At 36.9% G+C, this 19,284-nt stretch overlaps 1 protein-coding gene across 1 annotated transcript in view; it reads right to left on the bottom strand.

Moving 5' to 3' along the window:
* CACNA2D1 (calcium voltage-gated channel auxiliary subunit alpha2delta 1) overlaps positions 1-19,284 on the bottom strand; it is a 361,282-nt gene that overhangs the window by 274,161 nt on the left and 67,837 nt on the right. The gene's annotated exons all lie outside the window — the stretch shown is intronic.

Below are 19,284 nucleotides of genomic sequence, written 5' to 3' on the forward strand. Positions count from 1 at the left end.
AACATGCCATTTCTCCTTTCTATTCCCCAAAATAAAAAGAAACATCCAAATGACAATATTAGCTCGTTTTCCCCATATCCACTCTGTAAAGTTATTTTGAGCAATTTGAAAAATACAAATGTTGTAGGACAGAAATATAGTCCTCAGGCTGGATAATATCCATTTGAGTGTTGTCAGAGCCAGCAGAATAGAAAAAAAAAAAAAAACCAACCAAAAGCCCCCTCCAAAATAGAGAAGAAAAAGAAATACATAGAGAAGAACATCGAGGGGAAATAATGGCTAGAAATAATTGCTGTACTCTGGTTTTGAACATGGAGATCAATCCTACCTCCCCTCCCTCCAAACAAGCATGGCATGATGTCCCTTAGGTTAATTTGGGGGAATCTGACCAATCTACAGGTTCCCACCGCACAGCACGTCCAGCTCGCAGGCCAGCACAGGGAAATGGCAGGGACTGCCTGGCTAGCTAGGAGGAAGAAGGGCAAAAACATCAAAATGTCAACTAATTTACAACTCATTTGCTACGTACTAAGCCTGTCCTTCACACACTGTTTTTTTTCTCTTTCACTAAAATACCACCTTAATCCGAGGACACCAACAATAAGCATGGATACATGTTTCAGCTTCCAGAACATGGCCTCAGGAGCAAGTCCCCAGGGTCTGACATGCACATCAATTAGTGTATGGCTATGCAGCCTTCTCTGATTTCCTGCATCCCTGCCATAGCTAGATTGTTCATTTAAAGAGACTAATTTGCCTAATTTGCTAAGTTCCTATAAATCAGGCAGATCCAGACAAAATTTTCTTTTTTTTCTCCTTTTTTTGTTTTGTTTTGTTCAATACAAAGCAGTTGTTATTGGGTTTGCCCCATGGATGTTTTCACCCATTCTAGTTCAAACAGCTGAATCCCTGCTAAACACTCTTTGTTTGTGTTTCTGTGTGCATTTGCTGCCTTTTCAGACCAGAACATCTGTGCAAGATACTTCCCTGCTCTATCCACATTGTGGATTGCATGCTTCAGAAGGGACTGAAAACCAAAATCCTCATCAGGAAGTAACCCTGCCTCTCAAATAGTAACACATGCCACAGTTAATACCAGTGGATTACAATACACCCAATGGCTCCGTGCCCTTAACTAACATGCAATTGCAAATTGCGGCAAACCATGTATTATTTTTGAAATGGGAATAAGCTTTCCTTGTTTTGTGATCATAACTTCTTCCTGCAAAGTAGTTTGGATCAGATTTCCAAGATTTTTGATTCTGAAGATTAACATCTGACACATACAAGTATAAGAGTCTGGATGCCATCCTCCAAATGAAAAGGAGGACACTCTAGGCCAAGTTGTCTTCAGTGCTTTAAAAATCCCAGTCTGTAACTTGCATATGTGACTGTTTCATCTTGGTAAAGGCTTTTGGCCCTTCTTTATAGCCTCTGCAGGTGAACTCACTTCCATGAAAATCTCTTGAAAAAATGCATAAGGGATTGCCAAATAAAATCCTTATTACTTGATCTAGTGCAATGTGTCTCTACCCATGGCAGGAGGTTTTGAACTAGATCATCTTTAAGGTCCTTTCCAATCCAAGCCATTCCATGACATATTGTATGATTTTGGCAGCTTACAAAGAAGATATCTGAGCTACCTTTTGCAGTCTTCTAAATTAGCTTCAAATAGTTAATGTCCCATAAATACATAGCAAAAAACCTCCCAAGAAGTCCAAAGATGTTGTCATAAAAGTGCCTTGACCCAGACCTACACATAAGAAGCACATTCAGGTTTAGCCAATAACAGATGAAAAATCTGATGGCACCATCCTTATTAGTCAAAGGGGGAACAAAAGACAAAGCTTCATTTGGTTCTGCTAGTGACAGAATTGTCTCTGATGGGCAGGACTTTATAGCTTTCATTCTCAATTAACAGGGGAAAATATAATTCTGGAAAACCTAGTGAGCATAGGGACATTATACAGATGTTAATGATGCCCACTATCTATCAAGATGCAAATGAAAACTAATGCTGGGTTTGACAATTTGGATAATCCATCAAATACATGAAAGAATTTGTATTTATACTTGAACATATGAGCTTGCACTTTTCAAAAGGAGTAAGGGTTTGCAAGGGGTGCAAAAGGGTTGCAGATCACAGCTGGCACTAAAAAAAAAAAAAAATCACAAGGTAGATGAGCAAAAAGGAGCCGAGCTGTGAAAAAATTTAAAATGATCATGCATTTTGCTTTGCTGCAAAAGAGGAAATAGCACCAAAGGGACTGAAAGAAAGTGAAATGAATCCTCCACTCCATTGTGGCAGAGCCTATTTTTCAACAGGCGCAGAGGAAGCCTAGCTTAGACTCCTAGCTTAAACTACACAACTTTCTCTTTTGAAGCTTAATGTAAGCAAAATTAATCATGCCACATGTTTTTTAATAATTTTGTATTTAGCATTTAGCAGAGATAGCAAAAACATAGTGAGCTCAAGGATAGCTTATGGGCAGTGCTGTAAAAATGAACCTGTTACTGTCATGTCCTGTGTCAGGGATTTATACTTGCATGCTGCTCTAAAATATATTGCAGAGGCAATAGACACACCACATTTGGACTGCACAACATAGCAATGGTTCATCAGGAGCACAAGTACTGACACAAGTGTCATATCAGGATCCATTTTGAAAAATGTGAGAAATTGAAAAGTATCTGTAATCTTCCTCTCTGTCAGGTTATCTGAGTCCCCTACCTTTAATATGCTGTGGGCTGCTGTGAAATGCTTCCAGGCAGAATTGCTCATGGGGCTGAGAAAGCAGCTAGAGACAGTTCTAAGCAGTTGCCAATCCCTTGCCAATGGAATTAATTTCCTGATCACAAAAGTTTTCCAATGTTTTTTAATGTAGTGCTCCATTTTTATTGTGGCCATTACAACTGCAGATAAAAAAATAGGTTGGGAAAATATCAGAGTCAGACTTTTATGTAGATGTTGTAATGATTCTCAATGCAGATCAAAAAAAGTTTAATTTCAACACTATTTAATCTTTGCATTTCTACGTATATTGATTTTACTAGCATTTTCCCTCGCATTAAGTGCCTTGCAAAGTTAGATTGCTATCTTTTTTTTTAATTTATAACACAGGAGACTTGCACAGATGCAGAAATCCCTCTAGCATAGGGTGATATATATATAATTGCTTCATGGAAACACTCTGCTTATAGGAAATAAATGAAAACTTGCTTCCATTAACATTTCTTACCTTCTCCACTCACCTGCCTGACCCTTACTGAAATACATAAAAAATGTACCAGAAAACTTTCCCAAGACTAGAGGCAATTAGAAAGGACAGGTGTTTACCCTGACACAGTAAAAGAGCTTCTAATTATGCAGTTATTTACTATCACTAATCTAATTCTATACAATAGTATGGAATTCTGTAGCTTTCAAGCTGACCAATAGTTGTCAGTAAAGAAAATATCAGCAGCTTAATGTTTGTGTGAACATACTAGGTATCAGAGAGCATAGAAACAAATGTAGAACAGTCTTTTCTAGGCATTGAGACCACTGCAAATACATTGTTGAAGGAGCAGCAGCATCTAAGTAGGAGCAATGTCCAAGTCACTGCACAAGAGTAACTTGACACACAGAGTTCTCAATGGAACTGTGGGAAGAAGAGCTCCCCTGCTGAACTGAACATAGCTCACAGCTAAATAATAAATCAGAGCTTGTAGTCAAGCATTCTGCAAAAGCACATCTTGTTCCCACATCTCTGCCCCCTTTCTGTCCTTCCTGGAAATTCCAATCCATGGCCAATAGTTGATGCAGATGTAGTTACAGCTGAGACCACAATAAGGATGTCTTAACAGAAGTATTTCAATTAAACAGCATAATCAAGACTTTTAACAGTAATTCATGAAACTATGCACAGTGTTACTAAACACTGACACAAAAAAAAAAAAAAAAAAAAAAAAAAAAAAAAAAAAAACAGGAAAAAAACAAGCACAGTATTGTGTTGTAATGAAACTAAGAGAAGCTCATAACAGATGAGCTGTTTTATAGCAACTTGTGCAAGTCTCCAAAGCTCAAACCTGCTCTAAAGAATGTGAGTGTGTCACAGCACCAGTCAGTCCTGGAAGAGTACAAGAAGCATTTGAATACTCTAAGGCACATGGCACATGGGAATAGTCCTGTGCAGGGCTGGGAGCTGGACTCTATGATACTCATTGTCCCTTCCAACTCAGCTGGTTCTGTGATTCTGTGATATACATAAAAATTCTGAACCACTTGTTCAGTTTAGATGCAGGTAATCTGACAAGATTCTTCCATTCCATATAAACTCCTTTGATATCACTTTAGAAAGCCTGACTGCATCAAGGACATACATCACACTATTCCCTTATCCTGAGAGTGAAATTTTACATTAATAGGGAAGGCAATTCTGAATAGGACCAATATTTAGATGCAAAACGTCCCTACCTGTTTTCAAGATCACCAAGCTGAAAAATACCAAACCCCAAACACTAAGACCAAAGGGGTCTCCTACATGAAGGGATTTTGCAGAAGCTTAAAGTAAATTTCTTAACAATAGGTAAAAAAAGTGAATAAGTATAAAGTAATCTCAAGCAGGAAATACTCAAACTGTTTGCAGACATACATGTTTAGAAATATTGTGCTCACTTCACAGAAGATTTCAGTGAGAAACTAATAGAAGCTCAAAATCTAGAATAAACCGCAGATGGACTGAATAAACAGCCGGTGGACTGTTTCCTTGTACCACATGAACATAATTGTATTTTGTGCTTCCATTACACCTATTATATTCACTATTACAATTTTTTTTTTAATTACAAGTCATACTGTAAACTTGGATTCAAGGGAAAAAAAATCATTAATACTATGGCATGCTTAAAACAGTCCTTACTTTATTCAGAACAAAATCTAGAACGCAGCCTGCAGCCATAAACTTTGCCTACAATACAGCAACAATTACCTATGCAAATATGTATCTTATGTGAATCTATTGCAAATACAGAAAGCTCTTTTATGAAATATTAGAACAGTACAACAGCAGTTAAAAGAATAATGTGCTTCATTTAAAGGTTAATAGCATGAAATCAAAAAACTAAAGCACCTTGTAGTAGTACCCATGCTCCATTCTCCCAGCTACATGGTTATAGTTATGCTACACCACAGTTTGTACTTCGTAGTGTTAATTTTTTCCTCATTTTTATCCTCTGTAATCACCTCTTTACTATATTCTTAGCAGATGAAAAGACTGGCTGTAGCAAGCACTGGCTTTAGAAAATGAAAGTCTAAAAATAAGATGCATTTTGAAAATGAAGAGTCGAGGTTGTAATATACAGAGTACAGGGAAAATATGCAGAAAAACCAGAAGATACAGAAAATAATAACTGAGGGTAAAATTACACAATCTGGATTTCTACTGTGGGAGGAAAAAATAGCAATAAATTCTCAATGAAAACTTTTTCAGATTATAACCTTAAATTTAAATTTATTCTACTTTCATTATATGCACATATTTTTACCTAATATTACATTGCATTTGGATATGATATCATCTTTTTACATAGAACTGAAGCCCATGAAATGTGTCATGAGACGAAATAGTATCCCTAGAATTGCAAAATGCCATGCACTAGTCCTTTGACTTCCATTGTCCACCACTGGTTATGAAAGGAATACCCTTAAGATGAACGCAGGCTTTCGGGAGGGAAGAAGGGGAAGGAAGGATAATTGAGGGACCAGAAGGGAAGGACAGCTCTGTTGACCCAGTGGGAAGTCTGGCATGTCACCAATGCTGTGAAAAAGAAGAGGGATTGGAAATGCTGAGGAAATGCCTGGTGGGGCCACATGGTTTACACACGTCAGTATATTCTACGTTGCTAAAGGCTGATTCTATTTGAAATTGACCTGAAAATACTCACCCCTAGGATTTCAACTCAATCTGCTTTTATCACCTTGGGAACAGGTAAACATGCTCCTCTAGCATTTTCTGTTCATTCATATTATTTTTTTTAAAGACCTGGTAAAGCATAAATACATCCTGACAACTTCAGAATACATGTAAACCTTTACAATAAAAGAAAAAAAAAAAAAAAAAAAAAAAAAAAAAAAAGGTGGGGGGTGGGAAGGAAGCAGCACAGCAAACATCAAGGGGGATTGCTCACTGCCTGCTCAGCAATGAGAGCGTTACTGCCGCCCACTCCCGCACCATCCGCCCAAACACATCCAGAAAAACAAAATCACTGCTCACTGCACTGACTCAGGGAAGGCACTCAGGGAATAGCCGCTGAATTTAGCAGCAGAGCCTGTCTGGTTAGTGCTTTCCAGTGGACTGAGCATCAGTGAGTCACTGCTGCTGTAACACAAACCAACTTGGAGACGGCATAACGAGCCAAGGAGCAGGAACACGGCCACTGCCAGCGTGCAAGCAGCAATTGAAGCTGAAGGATTATGTAAGGGGTTTCTGCACAAGAGGGCAAGACCTAAAGGATCTTTGTGACCTTTTCAGTTTTGGCAAGCATTCCCTGCTAGCTTTGTGGCGGGGAAAAAGTCCCCTTCACAACAAAGTGCAACCTGCTGACATCTGCAACAGGTTGCACCATAAAAATAAATACCCTTGAAACATAGCCACTGATCAATTTCAGTTTTGTTAACTGAATGTTAAGAAAGATATATATTTTTTTCCTTAGAAATGTCAGAGCTGGATGTAATTAAGATGTTAATGGAAGAATCTAGAGGGGAACACCACTGTCCCATCCTCATTAGACCTGCCAAACTCCAGGACTGAGCCCAGATGCCCTCACTCTTCTTCACACTGTTCTTGTAAGCCCACTACTGCACAGAAACATTTTCCCTGTACTAATTCAAGACAACACAAACCAAGAACTTCCTATCTTTGGTCCGAAGATAATTTCCGAATTCACGGGATCAGGAGTGTGTATTATGAACCTAGGCTCAAGGAAAAGTACAAATTCTGTTGTTCTATTTTGTTCTGATATTTGAAGGAAAAAATTTAATTACTTCATCACTTATTTTAACACCAAATGAAAAGGAGTAATGTATGAACAAGTAGACTTTTCCATAATTATACCTGTCATATTTGCATAGAACAAAATTTATTGCCTAGGGGCAGTTTTAATTACAATCAAGTGGAGGGTTATTGAAGTTTTAATAAGAAATAGTGAATTGAAAATAAATTAAATCTCCAAACAATTCTATAAAAAAGGAAAATTTGTCTCAGGGTATATTAACCTAAAGATTGGCAGAACTACTCCTGTTATTAAGAAAGGCAGGCTTGAAACAAGTTAATGATGTCACTGTTAACTAAACATAGGCAAGGTGATAAAACCTCTAACAGTGTATTTCTTTCAGCTTGTAAGGAATGGAATGGACTCCAGAAAGACAAGAAAAAGGAAAAGGAAAAGGAAAAAGAAGCAAACAAACCAACCAAAGCACCTAAAACCTCACTAGGAATTCAAAATGCTTTTTTATGCATGATACAGACCACAAAAGAACTATTAAACAAAATTACAAAAATTTGCATTTTCTCCTACCTGAAGTACATATCATCACACTTTTTTTTTGTTATATTTTGTAATCACCTAACAGCAGTGGCTTTTAAATGATTTCTGTTTGTGAGACTAGTTTCAAATCAATATTAATGTTTAGGCAATTAAAAATTAATATGAAATAAAAGTGAATATCTTTGACAGCCACACTCAAATGCAAACCTTTGAAACATACTTGGGGATTCATTCCCCCCCTCTTGAGAAATAGTGCTCTATACCTTCTACTGATAGGGGTTTTGTTTGACAAAGATCACATCCATCAACTTCAAATAAGAAATTGACTGGCTTTGTGTTTGCAAAATAAGCAGAATTTGGTAAATACAGCATGAAAAGTATAAAAGAAATAATTTATAAAGGGAAAGAATAAAATAATATTTCTTAAAAAATATAAATTAAGATACCAGAACAAAACTAAGGAGAAGGTAGCCCAAAAAGAAAAACACATGACCAAGGGAAAACCTAACATCAAGAGCTGAAGGAAGCTGAATAGAGGCTTCCCTAGGTTAACTGTGTGCCTGACTTTTGGGCATTAGCAGAAGTGCAAGAGCAGTTCCTTATCCTCCAAATACCCATCTGTAGTGCCTAACGCTGAGCTGCTCTGCCTCACATGCCTCCTGACCCATTGGCTTACTTTTTTGAAGCATCCTGCAATATAAAGAAGATGGTGATGATGTTTGAAGCAATGCAAGAGCAATGGGAAAATATTTTACTCTCATAACTGGGGGTTGTAAAAACTAAGATCCAAGCCCTCCTGTGCTACCCAGCCTCCTTGTTCTGTGAATCCTCCATTCCTCACACTGGCTCAGCACTGGTAAGATGAAGGAATAACTAAGGACCAGCAGGGCATTTTCATTCCATCTAGCTTGTAATTCCATCATAGAAGTATTTTAGGAGGTAGGAGACAAACAAACTTTCTTAGATTGAAGATAAACGTCATCTCAGATTCCTGGTTTCTTAAACAGCCATTTCAGTTATAGAATCCTCTTTCAAACATATAAAAAACCTCTGACCAAAACAACAACAAAACAAAACAAAGCAAAACACACACAAGATCTCTGCAGCTACCAATCCTAATCAGAAGATTGCAGTCTCTGATCCTTAAGAAATTAAAGTGTCATCTTGCAACACTGACCCAAATGCGATGCTCCAGACAGAGGATTTCAGTTTCATCTATGTAAGACATCTTGTGCTTAGCACATATATATCTGTCCTTCAGCTGTGCTCCTCATATGTCCAAATGCCAAAGGTGGAATTTGGACCTAGATGACTCCTCGAGGACGGTCAGCTGTGTTACAATCAAGCATATATGGGACACTTTTCAGTCTTTGGAGCTCATGCAAAGAGTCTTCTATCCAACTGTGCTGTAGGAAGAAACAAGTGAACACATTTATAGAGAGTCCACTGAGGATCCCTTCTGTCTCCATGTGAATTCATAAATCAAATCTCAATATATAATAAATCTGATCCCTTTAGGAATTAAGTTGAAGAGCATCCATTTGTATCTGTCAAGCAACTTCATAAAAGGGGGCAAAAAATATTCCTGGATAGTTCTTGGACTTTGAAGAAACCACATCTTCATCACATTGACACATGATAAAATGTGTCATCACCTTGTTTCTTGAAGCTTCCCCATCAAAGGGAATCTTTTAATCCAACAAAAGGATTAACATAAAACACATATGGAGTACCTCAGCTTCTACTGATTAATAAAGCTTTTTGAAGTTGAACATTTGTTTATCAGCAAATTCACAGTTGGATCACAGAAAATTAGACTTTGAAAAAATAGCAAAAAACAGTTTATGCTTCCCCTCTTTCCCATATTCTGCTTTCTAAGTTTTACCAGAGACTTCTGGTACAAAGAACTTGCTGGGTTCCTGTGGAATTTTGCCTTTCGTACTAACAAGTGCATCAAAAGTCAGTGCTGCAAAGAAAGCTGACAGAAGCTCTCTTAAGGAAAGTTTTAACATAGAAATTTCACTACAAAGCCCAAAAGGTGCAACAAAGGTGACAGGTGGACACCTAAAACTGATAAGGAAGAAAAAACATGAAAGAAAGATGCCAGGTGAACACCCTTTATGAAACAGCTTCATACTTTCATGAAGTTCAGTATTTCTTCTTAACTAACTCTGCAGCAAGCTGTGTCCAAGGATTGGAAACAGCTGATCTGATCCCTTTAAAGCTTACTAGGATTTACCTGTATTCTTTCCTGAGGGGTTCAATTAACTGCACTCCTGAAATACTGGCACAAAGTCTGCTACCAAAATGCTTGAAGAAAAATTCAAATATTCCAGAAAATGTGTTACACTACTGAACACACTGTTATCCAGACCTAATAGTGCATTTAAGGACACTGCAGCTATAGAATAAGCATTATGGCCATGCTGTAGATAGGTACCATAACACTCAGAAAACACTACCATTTACAGAAAGGGAAAAAAAAATATTAAGAAGTCTGTTTAAAAGAACATACTCTTTAACTACTCATTCTTGAATGCAAATTTATTAAATTATATGACCAGAAACCAATCCAAAAGCAGGGGTTTATCTTTTGCTTGTACAAAGGACAGATTCTGATGTTCATTATGCAATTCAATAGTTTTTCACTGCAGCAAAAGTTCTACGTAAGTTGAAAGTCTGATGCTTTTACATACTTCATCAGTCAAAACTGGCATTTCTAAATTCAATATTACTCTGGCAGCACAGTAAGTAACTATTATTGCACTCAGCTCAATCTCACTAAAAATTTGACCAAGAAATGGTGGGAAAAAACATTTGAGCATTTTATCATAACGTGTACATAACAATTAGGAAGGAATCCATTTTAAATAGCATAGCTTTAATTTTGCATTTGTGCTTTAATTCTGCTCTCTGAAGTAAAAATTGAACAGAATTACAATTCAAATGTTTTGACAACTTGCTAAAACTCTCTAACCCAGGAATGTACAGATTTCGTAGCATATTTAAAAAACACTGACTCAGGTACCCTGGAAAGTACTTTAGTTGAATGGGGTGAACAATTCAGCATGAGTTAGTGTGATGTTACAGCAATGCAAACTAATCTGAACTTTTAATATGGAGAATGTGGAAAGACAAGAAAAGGGTACAAAGAGTTCCACTGAAACAAATACTGGAATCATGCATGCAGTCAGGTATCAATGCTTTTAAAGCAAAGATTCTGAAATACAACAGAAGTTAGAGTCACAAATTTAACCCACTCTTGGGGCAAAAAAAAAAGCCTCACAAAGGCAGAATGCAGGCTTAGGGTTGTGTACAACACACAACTTTGTACCACAGTTTATGTATAATGAGTGTGTGCAAGTTTGCATCTCTGAAAACAACACTTGCACTTCTCCAAAATGTTTAACAGAGCATTTAGTAAGTAAGTGGGATTTTCATTTCACAGAGGATTTAAAAAAATTTAAATTTGATTTTATTGTGGTTGAAAATGTAAATGTAGTGACTGAAGAAAAAATAAGGAGTCTTGAGAGGGTTGACTAGACAGCACAATGGTATGGAAGCCAACACTTGCAAACTAAACTACTTCTATGTAATATTATAAGTTGAAAAATCTGGTTTACCATGGAAAATCATTCTTCTGAAAAATTTTCAACTAGCCACAGAGAAAAACCATCAGTGTGTTTTTTGGGCATGATCTGAATGGAAGGCATCAGACCAAGAAATAAGGAAGAAAACACATCTCTTCACTTATCAGCCAGAAAGTCATACAAGAAAAACAAAAATAACTTCAGGAGAAGAAGCTGCCTGAGGGTAAGAAGGCTAGCAAAGCCCTAGAGACAAAAACTGGAACTAATTCAAGAAAAAGAACTACAGGGGTTTGGGTTACATCGTTGTATTTTCTATATTGAGCTTCCAAAGCTGAAAAAGAAACTTTAAAACCAAAAGAAACCAAGGCTTGTTTGAGCAGTATTTCACCTTTCACATTCAAACCCCCAGTTTAGGGTGATGCTGGCATTAATGAGGCCATGTGCCTGCAGAACATCTTTCACAAATGAAATTTCAGTATTCATAAACCTAGACAAAGAAACCTGCTTGTAACAAATTTAGGAAGAATCTCTCACAAGAAGTAAAAAAAAAAAAATCTGCAACAAAACATCTGCAAGATTAACCATGGTCATTTAGTTTGTAAGTGAATTTGCACAGGTGAATATATAAAGGGATCTAAATGGGAAAGAACTGCTAAAGTTATCAATGCCTCGTATTTTTCTTCCTGTGAAATGTGAATGCAACAAAACTATGCTAACAGTGACAATTTACTGTGTAAGGAAAAAAAAAGTCACATTGTGAAGCTGGTCATCATATAATATTATTTGCCACAAGCACTTTTTAGCTTACTTTGTCTCAGTCACAGTTAAAGCTCCAAGTGCAATACACTGTGCTGCAGGATGGCGATTCAGCAGGTGTCTCTCTAAGCTCACAGACTTGATGCCATTGCAGCATTATGTAGAGTTCAGGGCCACAGAAATCAAAATTATGACTGTGGCTATCTATGAGGAAGGTGGGGAGATGACCTCCTCTTTATCTGTCAACAAGAATACAAGATTTGAAGAAGGCAAATCAAGTCAAATGTGAAAAGAAAAGCATGGAAACAGGCAATATTCATAAGAACCTTCACTGCAAGCCCTCTGATTTATTTCTCCAGACTTTTATGGTGCCTTGCAAGGTATGTGAGTTATGTGAATCTATCCTCTGAGGCATAATGTTGCATCCACACAAAGTGGATTTCAGTTAAAAATACAAGACTCTAGGCAAGACAAGCAAAAACAAATTCAAACATCTGACATGTGGACAAGTTGACAAATGTTTGACTTCACAAGTGTTGCGTCTCACTAGCTGTCATTCCAAAACACATTTGCTTCAGCACCTACAGCTGACTTTCAAAATAGACTACATTCACATCTGGAGATTTAAACAATGTTCATACAGGCTAATAGATTCAGTATTGTAGTCTAAAAGAGCATATCCAAAACTTTTCCTGCTAGTGTGCAAAATTCCAGTGAGGGTAGTTTCAAAATTAGCAGAGCATTAGTCTTAAACTCACCTGTGAAGTTCCTGCCATATCTAAAGAAGCTATTTAGACCAACTCTAGCCATGGACTTAAATCTAAATCTAATGCTGCAACAGGGAGATGACAATGTCTATTTTAAATACTCACAGGAAGCATCCAGAAATAAAATTTAAAAATTTTCCACCTCAGTGAGCTACTTAGTATGTAGAGAATTGATGGAGATATAAAAAGTAAACATGTGAATAGACCTGAATTCCTAACACTGTAAAATTCTACCAAATATGTAACAGAAAAGAGTTAAAGAACCAAGACATAGTGTAATGCAAAAACACATGGCATATGTGCATGATCTTACAGTCCTTAGACAGAGGAAAGTGTATTTTAGTTGTATTGTTCCAAAGTGTAAGCATTTTTCTGGGAGGGTCACTGTAATTAAAGCCATTTGCTTTATGATGCTGGTACACACTTTGTGTAATGTTTTCCTATAGCTAAAGAGCAACTTCCAGCTAGAAATTAAAAGTTAATAAAATAAAATATTTTGAAATATTAAAGCAAAGAAGCAGGCACAGCCAAACAACTTCAAGACAAAAAATAAAATGCTAGAGTGAAAAACAACATAAAACCTCTGTGCATGACACAAAAACATGCATAGACAAAACTTTGTTCATCTTTTGAACTGGTAATTTACTCCAGTATGTTCAGCATTTCATAGAACTAACAAAAATATTAACAAAATGTGGAAAATAGTTTTTTGCTGAGAGACTAAGCACAGTTCATTATATTTGCCTTCTCTGAATTTCTCCAACTTCAGCCTTTTGCAATAAAATTGTCTAACTTTACCTGTAACTGACAGAGTCAAAGGAAGAGAAACACCCAAAAATTAAAAATTGAATAGTAGCATATCTGCCAAGACATAGTTGATTCTTTGTTTTGTACTGAGATCAGTTTTCAAATCAATTCTCAAGAAGGCTTACATTCTTAAAATCATCTAGGAGAGAGAGGAAGGCAATGACATTTTATCTTGATTAACCTCTGATACAACCACGACTCAAGGGTAAACTCTGTGGATTATATGGGATATCATACACGTGTAATAACCAACAGGAAACATCAGAATCCTCCATCAACTCAAGACCTAGTCCACCAGTGTCTCCTGATGACAAAATCACAGTGTTTACTGTGTCACTGTTTGCAAAGTAATGAGGGAAGTCAGAAACCCAGATTGCCATCAACTTTAGGAAAATACAAACTACACCACTGAGAATGACCTTATTTTCAGGCAAGGACTTCAGTCCTCACAGGCTTTACAAAAGTAAATGGATTTACTATTTGGAATTGAAGGGATACTGGAATATAGTCAGGAACCAATTTCAATGCACCTGTTGAAGTCTGTCCATATCCAGATATGTATCCATGTGTACTCACAAATATTTGCAGTTTAGAGACCTGGTCCAAGGCATCACAGAGTGATCAGGTCTAAACTTTAGATTAGCTTGCAGGAATGGTGGATTCAGCTATGAGATGTGACTATTTAGGCCTCTTGGAATTCTTAGTGGAGCTCAGGAGACTGAGTTGTAACAGGGCCCAAAGGCAACAGATGATGTCCAGACAAAGTCCTGCTAAATGAGTGGAGAACTCAAATTTATCTACAGAGTATTTTTAAAGAATGGAAATCTATCTTGTTACTACAGGCAATTTAAGATTAGCAGATCAGAAGGTAAGTGTCCCAGAGTGGTTTTGAGAATGTTATGTTGGTTTTAGATATCAAAACAAAACTCAAGCTAGAGTGAGGATACCTTTCAAGAAACAGTAGCATCAAGCACACCTACAAAATTTATTTTACTTTTATAGGTCTTTCAGGCTACACAAAAATTCCCAACCCTCTTTAAAGTGCATAGGATCTCTGCCTGGGAACCTCAAAATATGATACAACACATTTAAGCTTCCCAGTTTTATTGTGAGACAGTGAAGCCTTATTTCAGGCAGGCAGGGAAATACTGAGAGATTTGGACACACTTGCACAGCTGTGTTGAAATTGCATCTAAACCAGCAGATAAACATTCTGAGCTCCTCATTCAGAGACACAGTTGTGCACCTTGGACATTTCCCAACAGCATGTAGAAGGAACCTGTCTCCTAGCACACAATCTGTGCCTCAGTTTCCATGGAAACCCAGCTTCCTCAGTTTTCTTAAGAAATCTAGGCAAGGAGGGTAGAGTGAAGATATTATGCCTCTGGTTGAGATGTCTGAAGAAATCTAGACAATAAGGTGCAAATGTGCGTGTAATTCATCTTTATCTACACACAGCTCAAGAAGCCAAGGGGACTGACTAGAGCCTTCCCTTGAGCAACCTTAACATGAGTTAAAAGCAGACACAAATGTCCCCAAAGCAAAACAAATAAATCATAGGCAGGAATTTGGCAGTGAAAATATGACTGATTCTCATTATCCAGTGAAAGGCATTTTAGTGGAGCTTGAGTGTTTGCTTTACACTAATGGTTATGCTATTTCCTTACAATATGAGCAGTAATGGAAGAAAAGTGTACTAATAAATGCACTGTGAGTGTACAACATAGTGTTGACAATAATATCCTGACACCAAATCTTTCCAGAAGGAGGCATTTTAATGTGGAAAAGACTTGCAGGGGAATATGCATAAATTCTACTTTTGGATAAGAGGATAATCAATATTAATCTCAAACTATTGCACAAACAGTAAAACATTAAATGATTTTTGAGTACAGAAAATGATCTTAGCTAAACAAGAAATAGGATGTTTTGATCCTTTTCCCTAAAACTTCTGCAGTCTGGGCTTGAAAAGACTGTTACTACATATCTGCTATTCTTAATTTTCTTTCTTTAATTTTCTTCTACCAAAAAGGTACAAATTTCTTACTATATTCAATTCAAATATCTGAGCAAAAAGAAGTGGTAAAACTGCAGATTTGCCTGCTGTAGAAGATTCAAGATGCTCCCCAAAATGTACTGATCAATGGGGAGAGGAAAGCCAAGGGCTGCACAGCTACCAACGTCATACTGCACAGGAATGAAGATGCCATTTAAATTAGTCTGCAGCACTGGGCCAAATATTACTTTTTATACATTGACTATGTTATATAAACAAAATTATACTTCATTCCCTCATGATACAATGCATAAACAGAAAACAGAAGTATTTAAAATATACCTTTCTAATTTTAAAGTATGACAAAAAATATTAGGATCTTGGCAAGTATTAAAGTTAGTATAGTATTTTACATAAGCAATAAAAAAAAAGTATTAGTAATCCATCTTTTATATTAATAACTTAGAAGGGTTTAATTTTGTATAGTCAATGAGGAAATACCTGTAATTCCCCAAACCATGTTTTATAAATATAGTACAACATCAGATACTCTATTTAGTATTTCTAATGATACTCATCAAATAAGTATTAATATCTTCCAAATCTTCCATTTGAATGAAAATATTCTGATCCATTAGCATGATCTACCTAGCTCCAGAAATCTATTGCACTCATGAACTAGGTAGGAATGCTAAAACTGTAGCTAAGTCCAGCAAAAATGAACAGACAGCCAGACAGCCGAATGGGCTAGGCATAGTATTTGTTGGCATGCTAGGAAAGGCTTTGTGAGTTTTGCCAGTAGTTATTGCAGCGTACATTTTCAGTGAAACCTCCACCCATCTGCCAGTACACACCTGAGGATGCAGGTTGCAATGTAGCACAGCTTATCTGTACCCACCATTTAGTAAGGTACACAGAGACTGAATATTAACTTCTCTGTAGTATCATGAAACTGAAGAATTATAGAATATCTTGAGTTTGAAGAGACCCATAGGAATCATCGAGCCCAACTCCTTGTTCCTTTCAGGACTATTTGCACATGGGAGTCCATTATATTGAAAGAGGGGGGGTTCTGTAGGGCTAGGCCAGGCAAATACACAACAGTAAACAGCAGAAAGCTATAAAAGAAATGCTCACTATTTCAACAACAGGCTCCACTGCAAGACAGTCTGACACTCTTCACTATAGGGGGAGGCTGTTGCCTGTCTCCCTCCTTACTACTCATACTACTCTCTTCTCCACTGCACTTTGCTACAAAATTTTCCATTTTCTTTTCATCCTAACTTTTTCGTCTATGCATTACATTTCCTAGTAAGAGTAACCTAGGAAAGCCCTGTGAGTTCAGATCAGGGCTTTCCCTTTTGTCCTTCCTCAGCTAGATACCTATTTCAACCACCAGTTTTAAGCCTTTGTCAAACAGAAACTCATACCCATTTACCTGGTAATTTTTCTCTCATTGCTAGAGATTTTTCTAGCCCATAGTTACATGAAAACACAAATAATTCAGAATACAAGAGATATTTCTAATTTAAAGGTGATCTTATGGCTCAAGGGAAGGCAACTTATTATTAGAAAAGTCATCACTGATATTTGTTTATTATAACACTGCCCAAAGTTTGTTCATGTCTCATGCCTAGAGGAAAACATGACATCCCTGAGGTATGCTGGTCTCTGAACAATAACATTGTTATGTAATTCACTGGCACCTCCCTCATGGCATCACTGGAGGATGTCTGATGCCCTTGCATCATACTCTTTTCAGGATTCAGGTCTTAAATAACACTTTGACTCATATTAGCCCCAATGGTAAAACCCTCAGTGCAGTCATCAATAATAGTTCCATTCAATTCCACTCCTGATTTCAGAGAAAATGTCAGAACTTAAGTCAGACTTAAGAAGATTGAAACTTCAGCTAAATAACTCAGCCTCATTACTTAAGTTTATAAACTGATAGTATAAAGGTAGTCTTTGAAAAAAGCAGAAAGACAAATATATATGGAAGGTGAAGAAATCATCTTAGTAGAAATCAACAGATCAGGTGCAGGAGATAATGTGTATAAAAAAAAACATACAGGAAGGTTTAAAATCAGAAGTCATTGAAAGTTCTGGCATACATCTAGGATAATTGCAAATAGAAAAGTCAGTATAACTATACGAGCTGTTAGGAGCTACTGGACCAAAAGATCATCCTTCTCCTAACTTAGTCTTCTTTTACCTCAGAAACTGAATCATACAGCCCTTTTCAAAATGTGACCATGTGCTTGCCTGAAGTGAGGGTAGCACCTTTCTTCCACATTCACAGAAAAACTGTTCTAGAATATTTCTTAAAGTAAGCATGAGGTAATTATTTAATTTTCTTAAAATTTTAAGATCAAACTACCACAGACACATATAAAAACCCCTACATTAATCTTGAGTCTTGAGAAAATATAAGTTTTTGCTGTGATAATTTAAAAACATCAAACTTATATGAGTTGAAGGGAAAATGGTGGGGAAAATTATGTAGTCACAAAGGTCTGCAAATGACTTGCAGTATTTAGTAACAGTAATATAAAGTCCTTAGAATGCCACATAAACATATGTCCACTGAGGAAAAAGAGGAAAACAAGAAAAATATCAGACCTATTTTCAAGTAATTTGAATGAATTAGAGAAGCTCTGGCCCAGATGACACTGATGCACATTGTGTATTAGGTAAACAATAGTAACTGGAAGAATGAAATCCTGCTAAGAGCCAAAGGCAGGACAACGGGTACCTCTTGTGGTACCTATGCACAGACAACAGACTGTGCAAAATTTCATTGCCTACAAGACAGCAAGTCCTCAGGGCAGCAGCAGCAGTTTCACTCACACTGATTCTTCAGTTGCATAAAACTGTACTGATAAAAGGACTCTTTGGGTGGAACTCATCTCACCCAGCTTTTCACACTTACAATACAGACATTTAGATTTGAGGCTTCTCCAGCTGAGAAAGAGAGATGTTCTTCTCGGCTACAGTTCATCCCATTTTAAAGTCTTACTCAAAAAATGTCAGGTCAGTCCTGACTGAGAAGTGCCTGTTTTATTCCATTGAACAAAAAAATGAGCTTAGGACAACCAGCTGAGGAGACATCTACAGTTAGGTGAATTAATCTCTCTTTCTCCTCTCTTTCACTTTAAATGATACATTCAAACTCATCTGTAAGCCTATGTAAATATGTAATTGCCCAAGGAAATCCAGACTGCTTTTCCATCCTTTAAACCTATTTCTAATAGTTCTACTCTGAACAAAGTGTGTTTATTAATTCATCCAGATCCCTCCATGAGTGTTTGGTCAGTATCTTCTGAAAAGCACTTCAAATTCTTATACTGGTGAGAGTGATGTGAGTAGGAATCATACAAAGCAATTACCCAGGTCTAGTGCCTTACAGAATAGAAGAGAAAGGGACTGCTGGCAAAAGCACTTTAAAGAAACAGATACTTTTTATTTAAAGCGTAAAGAATTGTAAGCATGGCCTTCACACAAAATATGATTGAAATACAGGTTAAATAAGCAAATCAGAAAAAAAAAAAAAAAAACAAACCCCTGTTTTTTGTTTCCCCAAGCTCATTACTGACTATAGAGTACAGTGATCTTCAAGTCATAAACATTCATGTGCGTCACCTAGAGGAATATTTTCCAATCTATTTATAACTTAATTTCTTACTTGGCCATGGCTCCTATCTGTCGGTCAATATTAAAAACATCTGTCCTATGCCAACAAACGAGTTCATTTTTACCATAAAGTCAGGAGCCATCTTTCTACATGTCATGTCTTATGCACATCACACTGACACTGCCCCAATGTGTATAGGCAGTAAAA

Source organism: Vidua chalybeata, chromosome 5, assembly GCF_026979565.1.
Source record: "Vidua chalybeata isolate OUT-0048 chromosome 5, bVidCha1 merged haplotype, whole genome shotgun sequence".
NCBI classification, from domain to species: domain Eukaryota; kingdom Metazoa; phylum Chordata; class Aves; order Passeriformes; family Viduidae; genus Vidua; species Vidua chalybeata.